Source organism: Rhinolophus sinicus, linkage group LG04, assembly GCF_036562045.2.
Source record: "Rhinolophus sinicus isolate RSC01 linkage group LG04, ASM3656204v1, whole genome shotgun sequence".
NCBI lineage: Eukaryota > Metazoa > Chordata > Mammalia > Chiroptera > Rhinolophidae > Rhinolophus > Rhinolophus sinicus.
In genome coordinates this window covers 21,613,451-21,621,591 of record NC_133754.1, presented here as the reverse complement: position 1 = coordinate 21,621,591, position 8,141 = coordinate 21,613,451, and positions in this window count along the sequence as shown.

The window sequence follows — 8,141 nt, the reverse complement described above, 5'->3', positions numbered from 1 at the left end:
AATAGTTCACAAAGTAGGATCTTTCAAATTCAAAAGTGATATGAGGGTTGGGGCATGACATTACAGGATGACTTATAAATTGAAAAGGAGGAAATTGTTTATACTTTACAGTGATTGGTTATTTTAATGTGGGGGGGTCACCAAAGGGCAGAAGTTTGGTTAAAAGTGATTATCTTATGCTATTTTTAGGAATATGACATAAGGCTTTTTAAAAATTGTTAAAATAAATAATTTACCAGAAATAATCTAAGTTTCATGTATGTTTGTTAAATAAGCCAGATTTAGTTTTGTTTATGTGGTTTAAATAGTTTTGTCTACTCAGACAATATTCACGTCTGGTCTCAATTTTGTATTTAATTTTAATACTAATTTCATTACTGGAGTTATAATTTGAATTAGTGATATATACAAAAATTAAAATAATGGAAACACTATAAAGTATAATTATTATATTAATCAAGGTTCTCTAGAGAACCAATAGGAATAGGAAACACACACACACACACAAACAAAGAAATTTACTATAGGAATTTGCTCATGCAATTACAGAGGCAAAAAGTCCCATGATCTGCCCTGTGCAAACTGGAGAACCAGTGGTGTAATTCAGTCGTAGCCCAAATGCCCAAGAACTAGTAGAGCCAATTTCTGAGGGCAGGAGAAGATGCATGTCCTAGCTCAAACACAGACAGCAAATTCTCCCTCCTTCTGCTTTTTTCTTTGTCTATTAGAGCCCTCAAGGAATGGATTGGAGGATAGTAACTGTGTTGGAGTGGGGCATCTTCTTTACTCAGTCTATTGATTCAAAGGCTACTACTAATTCAAAGTCCTCTTCCAGGACCACTCTTACAAATACACTGAAAACTAGTGTTCTACCAGCTGTCTGGGCATCTCTTAACACAGTCAAGTTGGCACATAACATTATCATCACAATCATAGTATCATAAAGTGTGAAAAATATTTCTACTAATTTCTAAAAATGAGTAGAGAAACCATAGATGTTAAAATAGCCTCAGTGCTTCAGGGTTATACGTTGTTTTATTGTTTGTTTGCTTATTTTTTGTGTGGGATCCCAAAGAGAATAATTAATTGATTATAATTCTTATCATTCATTATATCATATGAGTATTGACACAACTCTTATAATGAGGAAATTGGATTTTTAAGTAAATAAATTTCTATGTATGGTTTAAACATTTGAACCAAAATTAATTTATACCCGTTTATGAGTATGAAAATGTTTTCAATTTTGTAAAATGCTTTTAAAAATAGTACTTTTATCTAAAAAATAACACATCTAAATATTTCATGACTAAGGTACACTTTAAACTTATTTACAATGTATTTTTTGTTTTCTTCCTGTTGTGTATTATCCTATTAGATATTCAAGACATATTGTATCAATATAACATTTTCTCTCTCCTGTGGCTACAAACCGTAATTTGTTTTTAAAGGGGACATAAAACTGGGATCAAGTCACAGAGGCATTTTACCTGTCACAGACTAGGAGCATACCACAGAGAGCAAAATGGAGGGTACCGTGCATCTGTGCATTCAACATTTCATGGCTCAAAGCCACTAGACTCTTTTCTGCATGACCAACTGACTAATTGCTGTACTTGGCCTTTTCTATTCTCTTCAATTAATGCAATGCACAATTGCACATAGCAACAGAGTCACCCATACAGAACAGAATCTGGGCCAGAATTAGGCTCTAAATCCCAGAAGCACCTGTTACAAATCTAAAGCGTCCAGATGGTCCAGTCTTTGTGGGAAAGTGTCAAACACTGAGTTATCTGTCTTTTTTTACTTTTGGTTTAAGGTCAAAAACATGATCTGTTGAAAGCAAGGAGCCAAATAAAAATCATAAAAAAATACCTAGGATTAGCATGGAAACTTCTCAATTTGTTTATCTAAATCTTTATTGCCCAGTGGAGCTCATTGTTATCATTTTGTAAGCATGCAAATGGGATTTAGTCCATGATTACATGGCAGGCTTTAGTATAATTAGATAAATTTACTTAAACACAGCTGTAAATCATAAAAAAGTGAAATATTTGATGGCTTTAAATTCAGCAGTTTGTATATTCAGACTTAGACTTCAATCAATTGCATTGTTCTAGTTTTGTTCGGGATTCTAAGAAATGCAAAATATTACCTTAGCTCAGCTTTTTATTTTTTTCATTTCTTTCAAGCATACAGCAAAAAATGACATTACATTATGATATGTTTCAAGTGAATCATAATGATATATAGTATTTCTGTTCTTCCTGTTTTCCCTCATTGACACAATATTTAAATTGTACTTTTGTCCCATGCATAATCTTTAGCAATAACAAAACTTTAGTGAACCATATTGCTATTTTGTATTATTAAAAAAAAAAAAAAACACATAATGTGATACATAAAATTTTTGATCCTTCTATTCTTAAATTCTACTTGGGTTATCTTAAACTTCTCTTGGAACTAATATTTTATGAAATTCATTTGCAAGTAAAGAGGAAACGTTATTTTCTGAAAATAACCACTTGTTCATTTGTTAAAAACTGAGTGGCTTTCAAATAATGTAACCGACAGGTAAAGTGATTTTTGTTTTATTGGCTTTCCTGCTCATGACAAAGTTCTGAGGAATTTTTCTACCCAAGCAATCACACTGACAGCCTCACATTTCAGACTTGGAGTGGACATGACACATGCTGTACATTCTACAGCTGTTACTCAAGGTCACAATTACCAGTTGACATCAATTTATTTATTTCCCCCTTTGCTCTATTTTGTCTTATAAAGGGACATATCTTAAAGACAGGCCTGGATCATTTTTACTTTCTTACCAAGATTAAGGAATTATATTACTTGTCACACAATATTCACTGTCCAAACAGATGCACTTCATTACCACTTGGATATGTTACATATTCTGCTGAAGTACATCATAATTTTAAACATATGACTTGGAATATCCATGGATACTGAATTGTTTAGATGAATAGATCTTTTACTCTATAAAACCATTATGTAAGAGCTCAAAAATGTTAAAAAGTGGTTTACTTAAAACATGGAGAATTCATACATAGGTGTGCATATATATAGAATAGATGCATAATTATGTATTTTTATAGCAAAGGAAAATAATTGTAATTACAACGTAATATTCTTGAAGGTAAATTTATGAGGTGTTCCAATTTCTAACTAACCTTTGTTTAGCCACAACCCCTTGTTTAGGAATTTATTATAAGATAAACAATATACTTAAATATTAACATTTTTTAATTTATTCACATTCACAATAAACTTATATCTTTATTACAGCAAACATCATAGAGCTTTTATATTGAAAGGTTAGACTAAATTTCCCTCAACTAAAATCAAGGGTGCATTTTCACTTTATTCTCAGCGATAATGTGCAAATATTATTTATTATAAGCTACAGATACCCCCTCACCTAACTTTAACAATAACAGACATAGAAATATTATCTTAGTAATACTGCTTGGGTCCTGTCATAAATTAAAACTGAAAACTAAAATTTGTCCTCACAAACTACTTACCTACAAAAGAAAGTGAAAAAGAGCCAAGCACCACTTTCAGCTATCACAGTTGATATGTTTTATCCTGAAATTCCTACTGGAAATAATTGTAACAGCTACATAAAATATGTTAAAATATGTGTAAAGAAATCAAGGAGTTAGAATTTAGGAAGAAATTACAGATCGAAACTTGTGAAAAGTGAAGGGCTACATCGGTGAATGAGGCATTTAAGACATGCATCTACTCATGAAAGCATGGCTGAAAATATGAAAAACTGAGCATGATTTTAAACAGTTTGGGTTTGGGGACAAAGGTATACTATGAACTTGACTAATCTTTGTAGGGACTGAAGACTGATTTGACTCATCTCAAGCCCTGAATGTATTTAAATGCTGTAGTATTGCTAGTGCTTGGGTCTCCTAATTTCCAGTGAAATCCTTTTTGGAAAAAGGTAACATCACACAGAGCCTCAGATTATCTCTAACATTTTCACTGTATCGAGTATTGATATAAAAATTATAATACATATGATAGGATAAGATAGTGTGATGAAAAGCAAGAGAAACAACAGATAGTACAAAAGACACAGTGAGAAATCAGGTGATGTCAATATCATTCACAAAATTTCAAAAAAATAATTATGCTTGATATCACTAAAGAAGTAAAAGGTACTATTGATTACTTTGGCAGAAAACTAATAGCTATTAAAAAACTAAATAGAATAACTAATATGTGGGTTAATCAATGGGGTAAATAGCACTGAAACACATTTTATCACTCGGGCATACTGGTATGCAGCCTATCCTTGCTATTCACAGATTTAATATTTGTGAATTCACTTACTTGGTAACATTTATTTGTAATTCTATATCATTGCTCTCAGTTCTGTCACAGCCTTGCATAGACACGTGCATGTGCAGAGCAGTGAAGACTTTGAATGGCCCATGCACACATTCCCAGCTGAAAGCAAACCAGACACCACTCTGCTTTCTTCTGTCAGCTCTCATACTGTAAACAAGTGTCCTTTTGTGATCTGTTTAGCACCGCAAGTCTTGCATCATTGTGCTTTCTGTTGATAATTTCACTGTTTAAAATTCATGCAAAGCATAGTCCTTATGTGCTGTGTAGTGTTCCCAAATGCAAGAAGGCTGTGATGTGCCATATGGAGAACATACATGTGTTAGATAGGCTTTATTCAGGCATGAATGGCAGTTCTATTAGCCATGAGTTTAATGTTAATTAATCAATAGTATGTATTAAATAAGTTGTCTTTAAGCAGAAACATGCATTAAAACAAAGTTATTTATTGATTAGTTGATGAAAATATTTTCATGTATATAGCCCTGTATTTGCTGATTTGGTGTTCACAGCAACGTTATGTATTATGACTATTTTGGGTAATAATAATAGACTATATTACAGAAAAACATTTCAAAGCAAACATAAGTGGGGGAAGCTATAGTACACAGGAAATGATTTAGGAGACACAGGAAAAGATGAGTCATATATAAACCTTGAGATCTCCACAAGAGAGAAATAACAAGAATGAACCCAGAAGAAGAGGTGATAACTCAGAATTTTAACAAACATATGACAGATATCCAGCCACAGACAAAAACAGAACTCTGAAACCACGCAAAATGAACATAAATATATTAACAGGCTATTAGAATACAATTATTAAAACCAAACAAAGAAGACATATTACAAGCATTTAGAACTATAATTTTTTTAAAAGATTAATATCAAAGAACAACCATAAATTTGTCAGTCACTTTTTCAAGGAAAACAAAAATGAAACCAGAAAACAATGACACATCATTTTAAGGCAGTGAAGGGAATTTATATAAATAATGTAACTGCAAGTGTCAATATTTGGATAAAAGGAGTCACAACAAAACTTTGAAGTAGTAATAGACATACATTTCTTAAAATGAGAGAGTGAGAGAAGCAAATTTCAAATCAAAAGAGAGATGACTATAGACATATGTATTAGCATTCATTATCTATTCCTGCACAATAAATTACTCCAATATCACTGACTTTAAACAATAAGTGTTGATGACCTCACAGTTTCTGTGGGTCAAGAATGTGGGCGTAGCTTACCTGGGTGGTTCTCAATCAGTAATTCTAACCTGTAGCTACAGTTAAGTTGTTGTCAGGGGTTAAATTCATCAGATGGCTTTGCAGAGACTGGGAACTTCACTTCCAGGATGGCTTATTCGCATGGTTTCCTGCAGAGGGACTCAATTCTTCATCATGTGAGGCTTTCCATAGTTGCCTTGAATCCTAACAAAATGGCAGCCAATACCCCCAAAAACGAGCAATCAAAAAGAGAGCAAGTGAAGTGGAATCACACAATGCCCTTCACGATCTAGTCTCCCAAGTTCCATATTCTGCCTGTTTGACATGATTCACTAAGCCCAGCCAATCTTAAAGGAGTCTAAAGAAACTTTGGACACTTTGAAACTACATTTAAAGGGTTAAAATATAATAGAAGAAAACCATAAGTAATTATATGGATGCATTTGAAAACCTGAAGTGGGTTAATTTGTAGAAAAATGACATGCAGTGTTGGAACCCAAGACATGATGAACTTCTATTGACCAATAAATATTAAAAATAATTGAAAGAATACTAATAGGGGGCATCTAACTCGCACTCCCACTTTATGTGTCTCCCCCACTGAGAAATAAGAGCGGAAACACAACACACCAAAACTTATGGGGTGCAGCAAAAGTAGTACTAACAGTTATAGTGGAAATTCCTACATTAAAATAAAGAAAATATCAAATCAACAACCTAACTTTGTACTTTAAGGAACCAGAAAAAGAACAAGCAAAAACCAAACAAAGGAAGGAACTAATATACATTCGAGCAGAAATAAATGGAACAGAGAAACAATAGAAAAAAAAATCAATGAAACTAAGTGTTTTGTCTTTGAAAAGACTGACAAATTAGCAAATGTCACATTAACCACATTAGGCCACACAATGGGAAATATTTGTCTCTTTAACAAATGACACTTGGAAAATTGTATATTCATGTGAAAAAGAATGATGTTGGACCCTTACAGTATATACAGAAATTAACCCTAATAGAACAAGAACCTAAACATAAGACCAAAATCCATAAAATTCCTAGAAATAAACAGGTAAAAGCTTCATAACATTGAATTTGGTAATGGTTTCTTGGATAGGATACCACAAGAATAAAGAAAAAAAGCAAAAATAAACAAATGGGACCACATCAAACTCTAAAACTGTGCTGCAAAGGAAACAATCAACAGAGTGAAAAGGCAATATATGGAACAGAAGAAAATATTTGCAAATCATGTATCTGATAAGGGTTAATATCCAGAATATATAAAGAACGTCTACAATTTCACAACAACAAAATCAAATTAAAAATGGAGAAGATTTGAATAGACATTTCTCCAAAGAAGATATCCAAATGGACTACCAATGTATGAAAGGATGATCAACATCACTAATCATCAGGGAAATGCAAATCAAAACCACAGTGAGATATCATCTCATAGCCATTAGTATAGCCATTATTAAGTGAGAGGGAGGGGGAGGGGGAGGGGGAGGGGGAGGGAGAAGGAGTTGGAACTCTTTGTGGAGTTTTGATAGAAATATACAGTGGTGTGGCCACTACGGAAAACAACATAAAGTTTCCTCAAAAACTTAAAACTAGAACTACTATATGATCAAACAATTCCACTTTTGGGGATATATCCAAAAGAACTGAAAGCAGGGTCTCAAAGAGATATTGATACATCATGTTCACTGAAGCATTATTCTCAGTATCCAAGATGTGGAAGCAAACAAAATATCTATCTACAAATGACTAGATAAAGAAAAATGTGGTATATCGTACACAATGTAATATTATTCAGCCTTAAAAAGGAAGACAATCCTCTCATATGCTACAACATGGATGAACCTTGAAGATATAATACAAGGTGCAATAAGCCTGTCATACAAAGGCAAGTAATGCATTGATTCATGTATATGACGTATCTAAAATAGGTTTGAAAACAGAGAGTATAATGGTAGTTGCCAGGAGAGGGAAAAGAGCTGTTGTTGTGCAACAGGTATATAGTTTATCTATTGCAAGACGAAAAACTTCTGGATAGCTCTTGCACAAAGTTTGCATATAGTTAATACTACTGAATATGTGTTTAGTTAATGCTACTGAATATGTAATACAGTTAAGAAGATAAATTTTATGCTATCACTGTTTGACCATAATAAAAAGAAAATTAAATACATAATGTTGGTATTTATTCTCTGAAGGAAATTTTATACTTGCTTTACCCTTCTTACCTGAAACAATAAATTTATAGAAGCTCATAAACATCTATCGATTACATGAGGTTGATATATTTCAAAATCACATCCGTTACAAACATAGGAGTGTTTCACTTAAAGGCAGTGAATATACCTGGGGTAAATTTCAGATTTATCATCAACACTATGGCCATTGAGCTCAGTTCCTCATCTTTAAGCCTCTGCATCTAAGAATGGTGCAGGGATTAAAGCATGTAATACAAATACAATTTTTGGTGCAGTGCCTGGTATCTAAGAAGGCTTCAAAAAATTTACATATGA